This window comes from Amblyomma maculatum, chromosome 3 (genome assembly GCF_055883805.1).
Source record: "Amblyomma maculatum isolate TAMU_Amacu chromosome 3, ASM5588380v1, whole genome shotgun sequence".
Lineage (NCBI taxonomy): Eukaryota > Metazoa > Arthropoda > Arachnida > Ixodida > Ixodidae > Amblyomma > Amblyomma maculatum.
In genome coordinates, this window is record NC_139346.1 from 10138349 (window position 1) to 10159577 (window position 21229).

At 43.3% G+C, this 21229-nt stretch overlaps 2 long non-coding RNA genes across 3 annotated transcripts in view; one reads left to right on the top strand and one right to left on the bottom strand.

The window, feature by feature from the left end:
• Positions 1 to 21229, top strand: part of LOC146194200 (uncharacterized) — a 290048-nt gene that overhangs the window by 145479 nt on the left and 123340 nt on the right. The window lies entirely within an intron of this gene.
• LOC146194208 (uncharacterized) lies at positions 14909 to 17679 on the bottom strand. Its single transcript, XR_014705819.1, has 2 exons — positions 17333 to 17679; positions 14909 to 15594 (listed from the first exon to the last, which is right to left on the bottom strand). It is a non-coding gene; the product is annotated as an uncharacterized LOC146194208 (long non-coding RNA).

Here is a 21229-nt window from a genome sequence, read left to right on the forward strand (position 1 = left end):
TTTGCAACAATTTCAGATACGATGGTGCGTGCGCCATTATCATCATCATCGCCTCCTCCGCTAAATTATTTGAGTTGCGGCGCGTTACATGAAACGTTTTAAAAAAATGTTTGACGCGTTATTGACTCTGGTTATTCTCCTTCCAGTGTTTTACGGAGCCTGTGTTGCGCTTTATCTATTTGTTGCTAATGCTAACAACCCATAAAATGGCTGTGTTCTGTGTTTATACAGCACAGGCAACGCACTTCGCACGGTGAGCATCACTTTGGTAAGTCGGAAGGAAATGAGTTAATATATTGATTTGTGAAACATTAACGTACTCGAGTGCCATGTTGGTAAGCATGGTGCCTGCGCTAGAGCCGCGATTCTTCCGCGAATCGCTGTGTGAAATTAGCTGGGAACGATTTGTTTCGGGACGTTTAACTGTGTATAACTTGCCCAACATTGCAGCAAGGTTACTTTCTTGCTGCACTTGAGGTCGTCTGAGCGAAGTCCTGAGCTTGCCTGCGCAGAACTAAATAAAGCGCTCCATTGAAAGTGTTTAGGCATTGTGACTACAGAGACATCGAAGGCGTACGTTTGTGTCAGAAGTGCTTTGAATTAATTTTTAGTGTGAATGTGAGGCATGTAGCTTTCCCCTAGCAGTCGTAAGATCACCGAGGCCAACGTCAGTTTTGCACTTGCATCGGACGCGCCTTTTCAGTACATGCTGCATGTATGTGCCTGTTGTTGCTTTTATGTATGATGACTGTGGTAATAGTTTGCAGACTAGCTGTGTTTCAAGTGTGTTGACCGCTTCTTAATAGTGTGTAATGTTGATTTACTAGCTTCGCATTTTTTTTTTTTTTTTTTTGGCAAATGATAAACGCCTGACACGCTGTCCGTCAGTCCCGAGACGAGTGGTACGCTGTACAGCAAAGTAAATGTACTGCATTACCGAACGGGGTCACGTACTCGTTAGCTATGATTTTTATTTTTATAACTGTAGTGCACAACGTAGATGTAATGTGGGATCGCTTGGTTCTTTCCTAGTGTATTCTTGTAAAACAAATAAACTGGTCAGAACAGCATAGAGATGTGGCTTTAGGGAATGCATCGAAACAGGCTTGCCAAATGGCTTGCCTCTGTTCTCATTCTTGCTCAGATCCAAAGGCAGTAAATTTCATTTATCAACTTAATTTTTTTTTGTAAGTTCAGTGTTTGACTTTACAGTAGTTGTCTGCATGTTAGGTAATCTGCCCAAGTATAGATGACTTGCAGCACTGTCACATTGTTGGTGGACCAGAGCCATGAACGAACCCTGTTTGCCTGCCTAGCCTGCTACTAGCTACCTGCCCCATGGAAGATACCTATACCTGATTTGCTATCATGGAGTATGTGCAACAGCCACCTGATAGCTCGCAGCTGCAGCCATGTTGGTTTTATGTTCTACACCTGTGCACTGCAGTGTAACGCTCTATCACGCATTTTAAAAGGACAGTATTTAATGGCTACATTTTCATCTACAATAATCTGTCACGGTTCCATCCACCAAGGCTGCACGACATTTATAGGTGCCCTAGTGAGGCTCAGAGGAGTTTTAAAAATTCTTGTGCAGTATTGTTGAATTATTACTTACAAAATATTGTCCAGTGAACCAGTTATAACTGTGAATGTATTTATTTTTTTCTAAATTACTATCCACGCAATGTTATTATGGCATTGCGAATGCACAAGATTGTTAGTCTGCTAGAGTTTCCAGTTTGTACAACCCATAGCCATTTAAACAAGAATTGCAATGGTGGCGCTGAATGGCAGCACTTATCTGCGAGATGGCTGATGCATTGTGAGGGCACCAGACATTCCCCTCATCATCTGCGGCGACTGTCATCGATACTACGAAATCACAGTGGTTGCCAGTGTTCACGTGCGAACTGCTCGGGGTCGCAGTCAACAATTTCAAGCCACTACAAAAAGTGTGAATTGCATTGATTACATCTTTGCATGACAGCCGATGTAACCAGCATGAACTATGTCTTATTACAGGTACCATATGCCGTTACTTGCTGTACTGTATGACAGCACAGAGCACATGTGTGATTAATGGGGTAAATAAAATAAATAAATCCTGTCTCCTCTGAGAATCAAACCTCCATCCCTTGTATTCCTCACATACTGTACTTTGTTTATGGCAACAGAACATGAGTCAGCACATATGCATTCTTGCAGTGGAATTATCTAGGCATAGCACTGCTAATTTTTGTTCTAATATGGCACCTTTTATGGAGTTCACCGATTTTTTTTTTGCATTGTTCATATAATAAACACATAATAACCCCGCAGCACTATGAAAATTTACCCGGAGCATTCAACTCGTGCTACAGTATGTGCAGTAAAGCTACCTTTGTCTTTGTGTGCAAAATGAAAATTTTTACAAAAGATTTACATTTTGCATGTTGATTTGATCAGAATATATTGGTTTTGAACATGACTGGAAGAGGCTTTTCAATACCTGAGCTGTTTCATGTGCATGGTTAACTACCATGCTGATCTTTGTAGTCAAGTAAAATATGTGCATAGTGCCTATATGCGTACAATATATGCATAGAGGCAGGTAGAGTGATTGTTTAGGTGTACTGTAATTATCAGGCTGTGCTAGTATCCTTACAACTATGATATAAAAATTCGCATCAGGTTTGTAGAACTTGTATTGTGAACAGTGGTTATATGGTGTCTGTGTATTTTATTTTAGCATAGCCGTGATATTGGTGCAAGTTCTGTCAAGTTTGGTTTTGTTTTGAATCTAACAACTTTGTTTATTGCCGCTTGTGGACAGCCTTATCACACAGCGCTATTCAGGTTCTACTAGTGTCGAAGATAATTGATTTCACTTTCTTTAATAGACACTGAGGGTTCACTGATACATACGGTACCAAATTTTTTTTTGTTTCAACTGCTTCAATTGTTTTCCTTCCCAGTGGTGTTGTACATTTTCACAAAAATTTGCTTTCAAAGTGCAGTTGTCGACTTTCTTCCAAGTTGTGTGATATGTTGTGAAAAATGGCATGCGTGTCATAAAACTTGTTCCAGATTTTTTTATCGCATTCTGCATGTACAAGTTTTTTCAACCTTCTATGAATGCTTTGTCTCAAAAATATTAAGTATGCAGGCTAACGTAGGATTAGGTTGCATTCTGGGTTCTGTTGTGCCGGGTAGCAGCTCAGCAGTCAGATTCTTTTACTGGACTTGCCTGAGGGTACGAGTTAGTTGTGTGAAGCCTGCACACAGACCCATATCATGCCATTTGACGCGAACTTTACGTTCGGCCGCCTTCAGTTCAGAAAAGGACTGTATTGGATTACTACGACAAACATTACCCCAGCTTGTTTTAGGCAGAAAAAAAAAAGTTTGTGCCATGGTCGTCATCTTGCATGTTCTCATACACTTTAATTTCAAATTTGTAAAATTTGCTGTTCTCATCGTAGTTGTTCCAATAATATCCCAAGTTTTCTAGAAGTAAAGGAACCCAAGAAAATTGTTTTGGAGATTAGAGGATATAAGCCATGCCAGAATAAAATTCTCAAGTTTAGAAAATTTGCTTTTTGCAGCATTTACAGCTGTCAAATACAGAGTAAGGTTGTTATAGTAAATGTATGACCTGTATTAAGAAAAAAGTACCACTCGGTGGCATTTATTTTGGGAAGTTAAATCACAGCACTCAGTTCCTTGCTCGCATACAGCAGCCCAAATCTTCAACTAGACTGCACAACGGCCACTTTCAACAGTGATGCTGTTTAAGCTGGAGGTTGTTTCATCTATTCTGCGCAGCTTAATGTGTTCGCAGTAATGTCACCATTACCGGATGTGACATCATGACGTCACATCCAGTCATGTCTAATAACCAGAACTGAGGTCACCACATGACATCATGTCCAGTTATGACCAATGACTTCACCGTGCGATTCACGCATATATGAAGCTAACCTTGCCAGGCATCCAATCCAGGCATCCGTGCTGCGCCTTTCATTTGTCGCTTCCTCAAACGCCGTACCACACAGGAATCAGCAGTGTTTTAAATTGGTTTACAGGAAAGAGAAGGCATAATATCTGTCACACTTGTCCGCCGACAACAGATAGCCACGAAGAGTCTCAAAGTATAATCACGGATAACTTGAGGCAAACAGAAACAGCATCATTGTGTCATCAGTCTTATACATGACTGCAATCTGCCTTAATTTTTTTCTGTACCACTGTGCCTTGGCAGGGATCGAACTTGCAGAGAGGTAAAAATAAGGCAAGGCCTCGGTGAGCCTCTGGTTAGACTTAATCTTTTCGCAAGTTAGCTCTTTTTCAATGTGCAGAAGAGAAAAGGCGGCCATCGTGCACATTAGTAAAGAGTTCGGCAGCTGCACATTCACTCTCCTAATCACTAATCCCTTACTTTGTACAATCTTTGCCAAAAGTAACCAGGCTGTATGTTTAGCTTTTAGCTTGTATCCTAAGGTCAACATGAATTCCTAAAGGATCACAACTTGAGAAGTGAGGACTGCAGCTTGCCTTTACTACTTTGCACAGATTTACAGTTTCAGAAGTGGTACGAATTATCTGCTACTTGACTGAAAATTGGAGCATGCAGCCTGGTTATTTTCGGCAAAGGTAGTACGTCCATTATTTTATACATACTCTTTAGCATAGAGTCATGAACTACCACATTATGTGAAAGACTGCCTGACACAAATATAAAGCCTCCCTTAACCTAGCCGTATGAAGTGCCTTTGTGGCCTACGGGTAGCATGTCTGACTTGAAATGCAAGAGTCCTGGAGGGTTCGATTCCTTTCACCTACCCATCTGATTCGAGAAGCTTGAGTTGGCAGCTCCTGCCAAATCTGCCATATCATATGATCAAGTGACTTTGCACAACCCTGCCACCAATCAATTCCCGGCTATCACCTGCCGGCTATCACCCACAATTTTTCATTCACAACCCTGATACCAAATTTTCTGGTGAATGGCAGCCTTTAACGCTGTCATATTAACATGTAACCAAAATTTGGTGTCCTTCAAGTGGTGGCTTTAGACAGCTTGTGTTGTTCGTCCCTTTGAGACCTTGATTGGCAGGTGGCAAAGTAGAGACAAGAGGGATGATGAAGAGAAGGTAGGAGGCAGAGGGTGGAGAACGGGTACAATGTGTCGCACTGTGATTGTAGATTAGGTGGCACAACCTGCTTGCATGGTCGCAACCCATCAGCGGCATTGAGAACAGCAATGCGAACTCCTAGCACATACTCCCCTGCACAGATCGTATTGATTGTCTATACTTTTTCTTGGACAAGTTCTTCTGAATATCTCGTAGGATGTCACTGCTAAGATTTTTGCACGGCCCCTGAAGGCTAGGTATTGCTGCAAAGCACCTTGTCCAGAAAACGGAAACATAGAATGACCAGCTTGTTCAGCTTGTTTCTGCAATGGGCACAAAACTGGACTCCATTCCACTCGTGAAATATGGAGGAGTCTCTATGACCGGTTATCATTGTACAGTAGAACCCTGCTATAGTAAAGTGAAACTGAAGTCCCATCATAGTAAAGGTGCTTTTGGTAAAACTAGGTTATACTAAAAAACGTCTGGCCGTGGCGTCGACTTCCCACGAAATGACATTGCTGCACACGCATTACTTAGAATCGCGAGGAAATTTTTTTCTTAAAAAAAAATAAGTAGTGCATTTTTTTTTTATGGTTTTACCGCTAGGCTCATCAGCACTGAGAAGAAACCAACTTTAAGGCCTTTGAGCCGTGAGGGAAAGCATGCAGCGCGTAGGGGGAAAAAATGTAAAGCTGACTACAAACACAAAAAGAAGACGGCCGGTCACTTAAAAATAGAGTAAAAGGGAAGCGAAGAAACGGCCGAACATTCACACAACACTGTTCAGCACGAAGGAGTAGTGGCAAGAATTGGAGGCGTGGCTTGTGCGGTTTTGCAGTGCTGGACTGTCGCGCATTTTTCATCTATTGCCTCTTAAAAGATGGAAACAGCGGAAGATGATGCCACGCTCACGCAATGCTTTGGTTCTCAGCTGAAATCAAGCTCGGCTATATTCGTATCCATGTTGCATTCATGCTAAACAGGTACTTCTACAAGCTGTAAAAAAAAAATGAAAAAGGAAATGGCACAGAGACGATAAGAAAGACATGCAAGGCATTTTAGAATGTTCTTTTCATAAAGCAACAAGATGTGCTTAGTAAGCAGACTTTAATTACAAGATAGTATCTTCAGGACCATGTCATCACTAACAACTGATATAGTAAGATTTTAGCCGGTCCCGGTGACTTTACTATAATGGGGTTCTACTGTACTTACCAGTTCGCAAAGAGCACTTCCTGGCAGAAGGGCAGCTCAACACTGTTAATGTGGAAAACTCTGCTTATGCTCAGACTGAAACCCACATCTGATTTTGATTATGCTTCCTGCAGGAACGACCTTTAGTCTGCATCTCAAGTGAGCATGGGGTATCTTGATGCTTATTTTTATTGTTTGTAACCACAACCTCGAGCAGACTAATTCGCCAAAGCTGGCAGCGCTGGTTATGTATACGTTTGCCGCTGGCTCAAGCCTGCACTGCAGTGAAGTGCAGGCACAGAGCAACGCTAGAGAAGAGCACAGGCGTTCAAATTGCGAAACTTTTCTGCCCGAGTCAAAAAGAATTCCATTTAAGCTTCCGGGAAAAAAAAAAAAAAATGCTAGAGCGGCCCTGCGCAATATAATACCAGCTAGTACCACATCACTACTCTCTACAGCGACTTTCTGTTAGCTAGTGCCAAGTTACTGTATATCTGGCAGAACCACATGGAATGGTTTGTGGGGTTTAACGTCCCAAAGCGACTCAGGCTATGAGAGACGCTGTAGTGGAGGACTCCGGAAATTTAGACCACCTGGGGTTCTTTAACGTGCACCGACATTCCACAGCACACGGTCGCCTTGCTTTTCGCCTCCATCGAAAAGCGGTCGCCGAGGCCAGGATTCGATCCCGCATCCTTAGGAAGTGCCCTAACCACTGCGCCACACCGGCGGGGTAACACATTGTGTCATGACAAACACAAAATAACATAAAAGGAACAGCCAAGGTCGTAATGAGCGACTGCAGGTGACAAATGCATCGGTCCCTGGTACTCGTGCTTTTTTAACATTACACTATGCAGCACTAAACTGAATGCTCATACGAGCAAAAAGTAAAAACTCTAGGGGCACTTTGGACCACTAAAGAGCAATGAGGTGAAAGCCTTTATTGCACGGTGGTCTGATGCCCTCCACTATGGCACCTCCTTCCTCGTTTTCCTTATGGCTCGATTCAGGTGCTCGCGGAGAAGTGTGAGATACGCCTTTTCTTTCCTGTAAACCAATTTGAAATGCTGCTGATGCTTGCTGTACTGCGTCTGCTTTTGTATGCTGTGTCATGTGGCGTTTGAGCAAACGCCAAATGAAAGGCGCTGCACTGACGACTGGATCGGGTTAACCTTCACATGTGCTCGAGTCGCCTGGTAACGTCACGACTGAATGTGATGTCATCATGGTGTAAGTTTCGGCCATGACATCATAGTAATCTCTGTCATTATCATCACTGTCACTAACTATCATTATCAATCAGTATCTATCACTAAGTTATTCACTGACAGATTTAAAGGTAAACAGCACAACCATGCAACTGCTCGCAAGATTCCAATGACAGCTTTCGCATGTTCGAATGGGGACGGAGGAAAGCAGTGGCAATGTGAGTGGCAAGTATGTATTTCCTGGGGCGGCTGTGCTGGACAGACAGAGCGGGAACATGCGTGAAGACACAGGTGCCTTCACGGCCAGTCAAGCTCAAGCAGTGATGGCATGACTGCACAATTTCCCAGGCAAGGTGTCTCTGGCCACCTTCCTCACACCTCTCATAACCATGTTGCGCGAACTACAGCAGAGATGGTGGAGGCTGCTGCCACAGTTGCCCTATCAGTGCAATTGCAAAATGTTTTTTCCCAAGTTTATGACTACGAGAAATAGGGGTTTGCTGTAAACATTCCCACGGTGATTTCACTTATCATCATCATCATCAGCCTGATTATACCCACTGCAGGGCGAAGGCCTCTCCCATATCTCTCCACTTAACCCGGTTCTGTGCTAGCTGCATCCACTTGACCCCTGCGAACTTCTTAATCTCATCCGCCCACCTAACTTTCTGCCGCCCCCTGCTACGCTTTCCTTCCCTTGGAATCCAGTTTGTTACCCTCAGCGACCATCGGTTATCCTCTCTTCGCACTACATGTCCTGCCCATGTCCATTTCTTCTTCTTAATTTCCACTAGAATGTCGTTAACTTGAGTTATTTCTCTGACCCACTCTGCACGCTTTCTATCTCTTAATGTTACCCCTACCATTTTTCGTTCCATAGCCCTCTGGGTTGTCCTCAACTTAAGTAGAACTCTCTTGGTTAGCCTCCACGTTTCAGCCCCATAGGTGAGTACAGGCAAGATGCAACTGTTGTATACTTTCCTCTTGAGCGATACCGGTAAGCTGCTAGTCATAATGTGCGAGTGCTTGCCAAATGCGCTCCATCCCAATCTTATTCTTCTTGTTATTTCCTTTTCATGGTCCGGATCTGCGGTTACTACCTGTCCTAAGTAGATATATTCGCCTACTACTTCCAGTATTTCGCTACCTAATGTAAACTCCTGTTCCTTCCCGAGGCTGTTGAACATTACCTTAGTCTTCTGCATATTGATTTTCAAGCCTACCTTTCTACTTTTCCTGTCTAGGTCATCAATCATTATTTGCAGTTCATCTCCCGAGTTGCTTAGCAAGGCAATGTCATCAGCAAATCGCAGATTACTGAGGTATTCTCCATCTAGCCTTATCCCTAACTGCTCCCATTCCAAGTCTCCGAATACTTCCTCTAAACAAGCTGTGAATAGTACTGGGGAGATTGTGTCTCCTTGCCTAACACCTTTCTTTATGGGAATTTTGTTACTTTCTTTATGCAGAACTATGGTTGCTGTGCAGCCACTATATATATCTTCCAGCACTTTCACGTACGGCTCGTCTACCCCCTGATTTCGCAATGCCTGCATCACCGCCGAGGTTTCAACTGAGTCAAATGCTTTTTCGTAATCGATGAATGCTATGTATAAGGGCTGGTTATATTCCGCGCATTTTTCTATCACCTGATTGATGGTATGGATATGATCGATAGTAGAGTACCGTTTCCGAAACCCTGCTTGATCCTTTGCTTGATTGCAGTCTAAGGTTGTCCTGATTCTATTAGCGATTACCTTAGTAAATACCTTATACGTAACAGACAGTAAGCTGATTGGTCTGTAATTTTTAAGGTCCTTAGAGTCCCCTTTCTTGTGAATGAGGATAATGTTTGCATTCTTCCATGCTTCCGGTACCGTCGATGACACCAGGCACTGCGTATACAGGGTGGCCAGTTTTCCTAGCACGATATCCCCCCCGTCCTTCAGCAAATCTGTAGTTATCTGATCCTCTCCAGCTGATTTCCCCCTTTTCATAGTTTCTAGTGCTTTCTTGACCTCGTCCTTCGTCACTGGTGGAACGTCTGACTGTTTTTCCCTGACGCCAATCTCATTACGGTCCTGACTACTTTGGCTACTGTAGAGATCTGTATAGAACTCCTCGGCTACTTTGACTATCTTGTCCATATTAGTGATGACGTTGCCCGCCTTGTCCCTTATCGCATACATCTGGTTTTTGCCTATGCTCAATTTCTTCTTTACCGCTTTAAGGCTTCCCCCGTTCTTTACAGCATGCTCAATTTTCTCCATGTTATACTTCCTTATATCGGCCACCTTGCGCTTATTGATTAGCTTTGATATCTCGGCCAATTCGATCTGGTCTGTTGGATTGGAAGCTTTCATACTCTGCCGTTTCTTAATCAAATCTTTCGTCTCCTTAGACAGCTTACCGGTATCCTCTCTAACTATCCTACCGCCTACTTCTACCGCGCACTCAGTAATGATATCTCTGAAATTATTGTTCCTTGCCTCTAGGGTAATGTCGCCATCCTCAGTTAGAGCTGAATACCTATTCTGTAGCGAGATGCTGAACTCTTCTGCCCTCCCCCTCACCGCTAATTCGTTGATGGGTTTCTTTCTTACTAATCTATTGCGTTCCTTCTTCAGATTTAGGCTAATTCGGGACCTCACCATCCTGTGGTCACTACATCGAACTTTCCCGATTACCTCTACATCCTGCACAATGGCGGGGGTTGAACACATTATGAAGTCGATTTCATTTTTAGTCTCTCCGTTAGGACTTTTCCATGTCCATTTTCGGTTCTTCCGTTTGCTGAAGAAGGTATTCATGATTCGTAAGTTATTGCGCTCTGCAAACTCAACTAGTAACTCCCCCCTGCTATTCCTAGAACCAATGCCATAGTCACCTACTGCTTTGCCTCCTGCCTGTTTTTTCCCTACCTTGGCATTGAAGTCGCCCATTAGTACAGTATACTGCGTCTTTACTTTTCGCATTGCCGATTCTACATCTTCATAGAAGCTTTCAACTGCCTGGTCATCATAACTACATGTAGGTGCATAGGCTTGTACAACCTTCAGTTTATACCGCTTATTAAGCCTAATTACGATGCCTGCAACCCTCTCATTAATACTATAGAATTCATCTATATTACCCGATATATACTTATTGACAAGGAAACCTACTCCTAGTTGTCGCCTCTCTGGTAAACCTCGATAACACAGTACATGCCCATCCTTCAGTACAGTATATGCCTCATTCGGCCTCCTAACCTCACTAAGCCCTATGACATCCCATTTCATGCCCTCTAGTTCCTCTAACAGCACTGCTAAACTAGCTTCACTAGCTAGGGTTCTAGCATTAAACGTTGCCAGGGTCAGTTTCCAATGGCGGCCTGTCCAGCGGAGCCAGGCTTTCTTAGCACCCCCTGCTGCGTCACAGGTCTGACCGCCGCCGTGGTCAGTTGTTCCGCAGCCGCTGGTGACTGAGGGCCGAGGTTTTATGGAGCTTATCATAGGAGGTTGTGGCCAATTACTGCACCAGGGTGGCCAACTCCTGTTCTGGTGAGGGAGTGCGTTGCCGGAGGTGTTCACCGGCATCAGGTCGCACCCCAAACCTGTATATGCAATTCCATCGACACGCGGATTTTTTTTTTTTTTTTTTTGTCATCCGGTGGAGAATTGCGCGGCACCGGGATTTGAACCCCGGTCCTCTTGCATGCGAGGCGGATGTTCTACCGCTACGCCACCGCTGCAGCGATTTCACTTATATGTACTCCTTATTTTGGTTTCCACTCTTCTTCACGCAAAAATTTCACAGAACCAAGAAGTAAAACTGCAGACCTGTCTTAGTTAGGTTATAACTGGGTTTAAATGTATTCAATGAGGTAATCACCGCTAGATTAAGAGGAAACCTAGACTTTAGTGAACAAAAAGGCCAGGCTGGATTTCAGGCACACCACTTGACCACAGCCGATGTTCATGGCATCAATCAGATGAAAGAGGAACCACAGAATATACCGTATTTACAGGTAAACAATTCCGTAATGAATATATGATGCGAGGGAAGAGTTTGTGTCGAGAATAAAAAGAAAAAAATTCTGTCACGATTCCAACACAAGCTCACGATTATAACATGAAATCGTAACATTAAAGGCAACCATAGCTGGGGATGTGACAATAAAGGAGACTGCATTTAAAAATCCAAAAGTATCCGAGTGGTTTATTCACTGTCACTACTCAGTTACTTATCGCTGTTCATGAACATGCCCCCACTCGTTTCCCCCTTCTTGATTAGACACGATTTGCCAAGCACTACATGCTTTCTTCTCTTGCTTAGAATCCAGCATCGCTCCCTGCATGTTTTGCCCATTGGCCATGATCTAATGATATTAAACAGGAGAATTCGAACCCTCAATAACTACACCTTTTTATTATTTTCTTTTTCACTTCCACCTTCTGGTCTTTCTCCATGGTTACCTTTTTTTTAACCTTGCCTCATTTTACAGCCTCGAAGTTGCCAGAAATTTGCCCTCTCCTCGCAACTGGCTTACCTGGTGGTAAAGCTATCTTGATGACCAGCAAAAAAAGAAAAGTGTTAAATTCAGATATTGCTTCTAAATATAGCATGAAGTGCTGTTTCAGTGATGCAATTTCTAAAAACGTAACTCGTGCTATAATCGTATAAATACGGTAAGCAACCCCTACATACAACCTGCTTATATTACAAGCATTTGATTCAGTCTATGCATCAATCATGCATGCATTACATAACCATGGCATAGGAAAGGCATATGTAGAAACGCTGTTAATAGTATAAGGAAACCGCACAGCAGCCGCAAGTCTTCTGCAGAAAAAGCTAACCCTGATCAGAAATGGTGGTAGTTCCCCCCACACCCCATAGTTCATCCTGTGTTTTGCGCACCCCTAATCCCACGAATTTAGCGGTGAGGGGGAGGGCAGAAGAGTTCAGGATTTCGTTACAGAATGGGTATTCAGCTCTAACAGAGGATGGCGACATTACCCTAGAAGCAAGGAACAATAATTTCAGAGATATCATTACTGAGTGCGCGTTAGAAACAGGCGGTAGGATAAGAGAGGGTACCGGTAAGCTGTCTAAGGAGACGAAAGATTTGATTAAGAAACGCCAGAGTATGAAAGCTTCCAATCCAACAGACCAGATCGAATTGGCTGAGATATCAAAGCTAATCAATAAGCGCAAGGTGGCCGATATAAGGAAGTATAACATGGAGAAAATTGAGCATGCTGTAAAGAACGGGGGAAGCCTTAAAGCGGTAAAGAAGAAATTGGGCATAGGCAAAAACCAAATGTATGCGATAAGGGACAAGGCGGGCAACGTCATCACGAATATGGACAAGATATTCAAAGTAGCCGAGGAGTTCTATACAGATCTCTACAGTAGCCAAAGTAGTCAGGACCGTAATGAGATTGGTGGTAGGGAAAAACAGTCGGACGTTCCATCAGTGACGAAGGTCGAGGTCAAGAAAGCACTAAAAACTATGAAAAGGGGGAAATCGGCTAGAGAGGATCAGATAACTACAGATTTGCTGAAGGACGGGGGGATATCGTGCTAGAAAAACTGGCCACCCTGTATACGCAGTGCCTGGTGTCATCGACGATACCGGAACCATGGAAGAATGCAAACATTATCCTCATTCATAAGAAAGGGGAAGGACCTTAAAAATTACAGACCAATCAGCTTTCTGTCTGTTACGTATAAGGTGTTTACTAAGGTAATCGCCAATAGAATCAGGGCAACCTTAGACTGCAATCAAGCAAAGGATCAAGCGGTTTCGGAAACGGTACTCTACTATCAATCATAACCATACCATCAATCAGGTGATAGAAAAATGCTCGGAATATAACCAGCCCTTGTACATAGCATTCCTTGATTACGAAAAAGCATTTGACTCGGTTGAAACCTCGGCGGTGATGCAGGCATTGAGAAATCAGGGGGTAGACGAGCCGTACGTGAAAGTGCTGGAAGACATAGTGGCTGCACAGCAACCATAGTTCTGCATAAAGTAACAAAATTCCGATAAAGAAAGGTGTTAGGCAAGGAGACACAATCTCCCCAATACTATTCATAGCTTGCTTAGAGGAAGTATTCAGAGACTTGGAATGGGAGCAGTTATGGATAAGGGTAGATGGAGAATACCTCAGTAATCTGCGATTTGCTGATGACATTGCCTTGCTAAGCAACTCTGGGATGAACTGCAAATAATGATGACCTAGACAGGAAAAGTAGAAAGGTAAGCTTGAAAATCAATATGCAGAAGACTCCCAAGTGCAGCTGCCGACTATAGCTGTTAACAATGTTGAGTCATACGCTTAAACGCAGAGCTTATGTGTATCCCTGACATATATCGCACCAAGTAATGACACAGAAGCGATCTTTATCTGAAGAATGGTGGCAGCTTAGATGGAGAAATGTTCATGTCAGGCCGCACAACAAAAAAACACTGAAATTGTGAGATTCAGCAACTTCAGCTACAGAATTTTTTTATCGCACTAGCAGCAAAGAAGCCAGAAGAGTCAGAAGAAGCTCTGATTTCAGCTTTTAGCGATTCAGGTACTACAATTGCAGTGGCCAAAGGTGCACACATTTTCCGTACCCACTTGCTTTTGAGTATGTACCCATGATCACTGCATGTTCTCAGTTTTATCTCTGTTTAGGAGGGTGTCCACAATCGTTGGGAACGATCTGCTGATACTGGCACACAAGCGTGTAGTTTTCACGTAGATAGGAACCTAGTGTATACTTGAGTGAAGGCTCTCCAGCTTATGATACAAACTATTTGTAAAAATAAAAATAAACATATGATTGTACAGGGATTTGGGGGAAACCCAACAGGTTGCTTGTTTTGATGGATGTTTGGAAGGAATTACTAAGTGAAATGCTCAAGTTCATAGGCCTCTTGTTCGTCCAACACGGGCATTATGAAACTTCACTGGCTGAAGCTGCATTGGAATGAGGGCAACATCTGCAGTGGTTTGCTTCCACCAGGAACAATGCTGTGAATCTGCTTCATAGCAGTGCTGGTGCTCCTCAAAGTGGCAGTCCTGTACAATGTAGACCAGCTGCCACAAGTAAAGCGCCGGTACATCAATCAAGTGCGAAGCCCTCACAGCCACATTAGGCAGGATTTGCATGTAGCTTCCCGAGAAGAGTTCAATAAACAGATATTTAACCTTCGTGGCACACCAGCTCAAATTTTGTCACCCTCTGCAAAATGTGCCAACTATAAACCACAAAAAGTTGACAAATGCACGAAATGAGTTGTGCTATGAGCAAAAGAAGACCGGGCTTAAAAATAATGTTTCTAGCAATTTGGCAAAGTTACGAGAATGACAAGCCTTCACAATGAACCACATAACACATTGGTTCCTGGTATTTGGCTTCACTGCATTTTATTGGTGTAGTCGGGAGAATAGCAATTTCCAACTCGCAACAACCACCCCATCTTGATACATCAAGGCAACTGCTGCAGACATACAACAGATCCGAAGGCATGTCGCCTAGCACACATTACAATAGATGCTGTCAAGAGAGTGCAAGAAGTGGCCGATTCCATGCCAAGTTACTTAAGACAATGCCATGTTTCGGACACCATCACATACAGAGAACTTTTGCTCAGATAACCACAGCTGTGTTATCCCCACAAGGGTCAAGTGTTGTATATGACAAACTCTTTAATCTATGCCAGGCCTGTTCACATATCAATCTGCTGCTTTAATTCTAAAGGCTGAAAACTAGAGAGGCAAAAAATTGCAGTCACACATTTGTGGTTCTCCACCTCCCGCCAAGGCAAATCATGCGTCCAAAATCACTCTGAATGCTTTCCAAATAATAACATATCAGAAAATGCAAGGGTGACAATATTCCACAACAAGATTAAATACATTGCAAGCAAGGTATTTTAAACTTAACTAGGAGCACGCTCTAAACCAGTAGAAGGAGTGAGAGTATCCATTTGGTCACACCAGTTACAGCGCACTGCACTACCGAGGTAGCAGAGGAATCCAACTGGTGGAAGAAACTCGTACGTCGGCCCCGAGTATTCCTTGCCTCTGCAAATGTAAATAAATGAGAGCAATACTGCAATTACATCTAGTTTGCATAAATTCAGCAAACTCACTCACAGTAAAATTTGATTTGAGTAAAGCAAATGAGAGTGCCTGGCGCAGAAGGAAAAAGGCAGTAACGAGACTAGCAGTCAATGCTAGCACAAATACAAATATTTAGCACACTTGCAAAACACTGAAATAGCAACAAAGAGACTAAGTTAAATCATGTGTGCAGTAAGTGCGGAATATGCTGTTATGCAGCTTGCATGGAATTGTAATCAAGAGTGCTTATAGCAGCAACTGCCAAGCTCTTTGACAGGATTACGAGGTACAGTCTTTGTCAAAAGTGTAGAGCCCAGGGGGTCTGCTTCTGGGCCAGTTCCTGCGGCTTGTAATGAATTGCCAGTATTCCAACTTTGTTGATGGCAAGAAGATTTTTTGTCCTACCCCCTTCAGTGGGAAAGGCCTCAACTAATTCTACATCAGTGCCACTATTCGGCTCAGAAGCGGACCCCCCGGGCTCTACACTTTTGACAAAGGCTGTACATGCAACGGTGCCTCACTCTCCTCAACAAAACATACCACGTCAGGTTAATTATTGCTTTGTTTTCAAATAAGCTGTCAATGGCCTTGACAGCAGCTTGAAGCGAAGCACTGCCCACTATTTATGGGGGCATTATTTCTGCTATCATTCCCAGTTTTCTCAAAGTGATGACGCTGCTGGAGCAGGCAAAAGATATATATTAGGGAACTCGGCGGTAGCGACATGCATTAGTAGTGTTAAATCTATATAAATAAGCTCAGCGAGTTCTACCAATGCAGTTATTTTGGTAGTAAAAGGGCAGATACTCTCATGGGCAAGAACCTATGATAGCCGAAGAGTCACCCTCATTGCTGCATGCACCGATGTGAGTACTCGACAGTGGAACGTGTGAGCATATAAGCACAATAAATTCGTGCGGGTATACGCCCGTATCTTGTAACCATTTCGTGCTGAGCAGTAGGCTCATTTCACTCCGGGGCTCATTTCGCACTGGGCCAGTTTACATTTATACTGTCTCTCAGCTGGCCAGTAACTCCCCTTCTTTAGCACTTCGTCGACACTGCAAAGAAGCTGACCTCTTGCACTGCAGCACCACGTATGGGCCGCATGGATGAATACCTTTCGAGTTTTTTGACAGAAGCACGACCGTTTCTATGGGCCCAGCCACTCTATCTGCTGAAGCTGCGAGGAAGGCAATAAAGCCTCCTGATCATAAACCAGCGCGTTCACGCTGGCGCACACCAAAATGCCTGCTACTGCCCAAACAAACTAGGCCACGAACAAAGAATCTTCAAAAAAAAAAAAAAAAAAAAAAAAGCAAATTACAAACTTCCGTGACTGTCGACTCACAAACTCACAAATAGTTTCACATCATCTGTAAGTCGCCGCGTACGTCCCAATACCCCAGTGCACCCCGAAGACAACAGCAACCGGCGACCGATCGGTGCACAGCAGCAGGTATGCAACGGTTGTTTCAAGCGCGAAGAAACGGGATCGACGCCATTATGCAGTCTCCACATGCCTTCGCCCGGAGACTGTCGCGTGATTACGCCGCGTCAGTAATTGTTACTACCGCATAGCTGCACTGCCGTGTAAAAACTCGTTAAAAAAACTGCAAGACTGTAGCAGAGCGCTGACAAATGCTTTACCTAGAGCTCGCGGGCATGTACGAAACACCATCATTCGCGTACGACTCACCGTAGTCGGAGGCTGCAGACAGGCCAGGGACAGGACCGAAGGCTACGCTGTTGAATTTAGGGCAACAATCCACGAACTGAATCAGATTTTCACCGAATTTGCATCTATCGGGATGATGCCCCGCAAACTACAACAAGCCGACGCATGAAAAGCGACCTAGGGCTCGCAAGGCGCGAGCACCCGTTGCGCGAAAAGCGCGCCAGCTTTTGTTCGGGTGGCTCGGGCGCTGTGAAACGGGGTAATTGACACCTGAGTTTGAGGCTTATTTCCAGAAAAAAGCAAATACTAAAAGTTATTTGACGTCACATCCGTCGAGAGAATCAACGCATCCTCCTTTCCACTTTGGTTCTGGGCGCGCATGCGCAGTTTACGGAGCCGGCTCTCTGCAAGTTCAGGTGCCGCCGCCGACCGCGCGTCACGTGACAGTATTGTTGAAGAAATGCGTTTGCGTGAGCGAATAATTGATATAATGTATTTTTATTTGCTAACTTTAACAGCAACCTACTATTGTATGGGAAATAATGATTATATCTGCGTTTCCAAAAGGCTAAACATGACGTAGGCGAGTACTTCTAATTTCGGCCTACAGGGTCGCATGGTCGCTTCAGGAACGCAAAAGGCCGAGGCTAGAGCCACGCCCGTGGCACTAGCAGGCTGCTGCTGCCACGCATAAAATACGTCACACTACGTCATCATAAACTAAGCAAAGAAAAAAATGTGCATGACAGCAAGTAAAACCTTTATAATTCTTATTTAAAACTTAAATTGTTGGTAAAGAAATGATTACTGTCCAGTTTCTTAATAATATTTACTTATGTAGTGATCGGTAGCGTCGGCGTTTGGCGGTTGGTTTGGCGCGTTGGTCGCGCTGGCGAGCGCCAGGAGTGCCAGGAGTGGAGGAGCGTGTGGGTGGGCGCTGCTTTAGGTCTGCTTAAAGGCCCGTTCATGCCCATCTACTACATCTACCTTGGTCAGCATTGCGCGCAGAATGACGGAGTTTGGACGCGCTTGATTGTGACATGCAGCTGCAGAGGAAGTTTTTTTTCTAGCTTCGTTCTGGGCTTCGGGTTCGGCTGTGCATTGTGCACTTCACTCGACGCAAGGAAATTCGTCTCCCTGTGGGCTGCTTATCTCGTTGTCTTCGTATTCCGCCTTCAAATACGAAAGAACTGCAGTTGCTGCAGTGTTCTATTCCATAGCTCTCAGGCGGTACGTTAAGGCACTGCAGTTATCTCCGAAATCGTTCTGCGGCCAGCTAGGCTACTCGTCCGCAATCAATTCAGTGCTAGAATTTCGTGAAAAACAATTTGATAGAATCGCCTGTCAAAAAGGAACTGCAGTCAGGAACAGCTGGTGAATATTTGAGGTTGCTTTTGGTACTTACATAAAACTACATGTATGAGCGCGAATTGGGTTTGCATTGTGGCTCAGCAGTGTGGCTGATCAAGCTATGTTGGTAGGTCAGCAAAAACGGGACATAATGCAGACTCCTGTTTTTGGAAGGTGCACTTGTACTCTGCAGTATATGCCTTGTATCTGAAATAACTCAGCCCTTCTTGCGGAGCCTCTCCGCCCATATTTCAATAAAGTTGCCATCTTTTAGATATTTGTCAAGTCAGTGCAGTGCAGTCTTTTGGCTTGTTCTTGTGTGAAAAAAAAAAAAAAAGATTTTTATGGAAATCAGTTTCTAAACACGCTTTTGGAACAGACTCGAAGCTCCAATTTGATTAAATTGAACATTCCAGTTGGGCAGTTCAGCTAAGGCTTCCAATCTTAATGCTTATTCTGCCGGCACTGACCTGAAATGGCAGCTCCAAGCAGGCGACAGGCAAGCATGCATATGACACATAAACCATACGAACCTACATATATACCGGAAGAGTTGACACAATCTTTTCTTTTTGGGACCTCGCACATTGGACCCTACTTAGTAGCAGATCTTCAGGGATCAAAGTTACTTCGTTTAATCAACTGCTGTGGTCGTAGAAATTATGCAAACTACACAGCAGTTTAAGTTGCAACATTTGTTTATTGAATGTTCAACAGGGCCTTCTAATTGGATGTTCCAATGTGATTGCCAATCAGAAGTAGAAAAACCATTTGAGCTACATGATTACATTCACAAGTCCAGCTGGCATGTCTTATTTAATCTACTTCATTCCTAATAGACATAATGGTATCTTTTTTTTTTTGTCTGGGTTAAATTGGCACCATACTTGGCAAAATTACTGTTCAAAAGCAGTTTAATTACATTACCAATTACTTGCAAGCAGTGTTAAAAATGTAATGAAATTACTAATTACTGCTCCCAAAAAGTAGTAACATTACAATTACCTCTGCAGAGCAAATTCCTTCTCATTTACTGTCTGGATTTCATCCGTATAGAAACTAAGTAAAGCTTGTGAACAAAACTTTTCCCCAGACACTAGAGCACATTCTTTCATCTTACCGCCAAATTCTATCCAGTGAAACTATTCCCTCTCCTTTTCCTACATAACAGGCTATTAAAAATATGACAATGGCAACAAAACAACAAAAACAGAATCATGGTCAAACACTCGCCACATTCATTGCACTCAAAGAAGTAATAAGAGGCAAACTCGGTGCCTTGCTCTCGCGGCGAGCTGCTTCCACCGTTCTAAGCCACTGAATGATATGATTTATAGATTCCATGTTCGCGGGACCATGGCAGCTTGCGCTGGGTAATTTTCACACCATGAACATTTCCGCCTGTCTCTTCCCCCCCCCCCCCAACTCCTTTTTCGCCCATGATGACAAGTGTAACAAAGCGCCACTGTGCCTATAGCTGATGCAACAGTGAGTGTTACTGCGCACTTTCAACTAGTTTTGACCTTCAACCATTTTGCACCGCTGTCGCTTCGATGGACCCTCGACGCCTTACATGTACCTGCTTAGAGAATGGTTGTGACCCTTGGACACACAGTTCTACTCAATTCTGTATTTTTTTGTTCATCCATCACTGTGGGACAGGCTTGCCGCATATGTCATTACTGCTTTCTTAGCATCGTACCGGGAGTGCATGATATGATGTATAGAAACAGCAGTTATTCACTTTAGCAAAAGTAATTTTGAAATGAATGAATTACTTTCAGTGCTTAAAGTCTGGCTCTGTCAGAGAGGGTACTCTAGAAATTCGAGCATATTATATACGATCATATTATATACGAAGGAGGTTTTCGTGATCATTTTATGACATGCACCCGAAAAAATGAATCCCTGTGCTCTGCAAGCATGATCGACAAACAATATGTGACATAAAGCAGCTTATAGTGAAACAACAAAGCGTTAGCACTTGTAACATATGTAATATTGTTTCCTGAAACCACTATCTTGTAGCACAGTTCACATCGAGAACTGAATTTCTGACTGTCTGGTTGCGAAGAAAACTTTATAAGAGTAAAGAAGTTTAAATAGAAATTTTGCAAATAAATGTATTTGAGTAAACTTTATAGGAGCAGCGAGAGTGCTATGTTCTTTAAAACACTTTACACAGGAAGCACAATCTTAATCGCACTTTAAATGTAAAATCAACTAGGTAGGAAAAATATATTCTATAATTTTTACACTTCAAGTGAACCCATTGACAATTAGCAAGAAATATTGTAAGAACTACCAGCTTGGTCTGTTTGACTGGTGACGAGTACAACATCTGAATAATATTGTGTAAGCATATTGACAATTTGCTCAGCCAGCACCTAAAACACAGTGTGCACTGAACCAGCAAAATCGAAGAGATGGTATGTGTGTAGAATAACTTAACTAGTTCCAGCCTCTGTGTAGAGGGACTGACCTTTGTTTTCTTCATTGCAGATTTTAGAAATTCTGATTCTTACTAAAACAAAGCAATAATTCTTAAAACAACTTGCTGCAAAATTT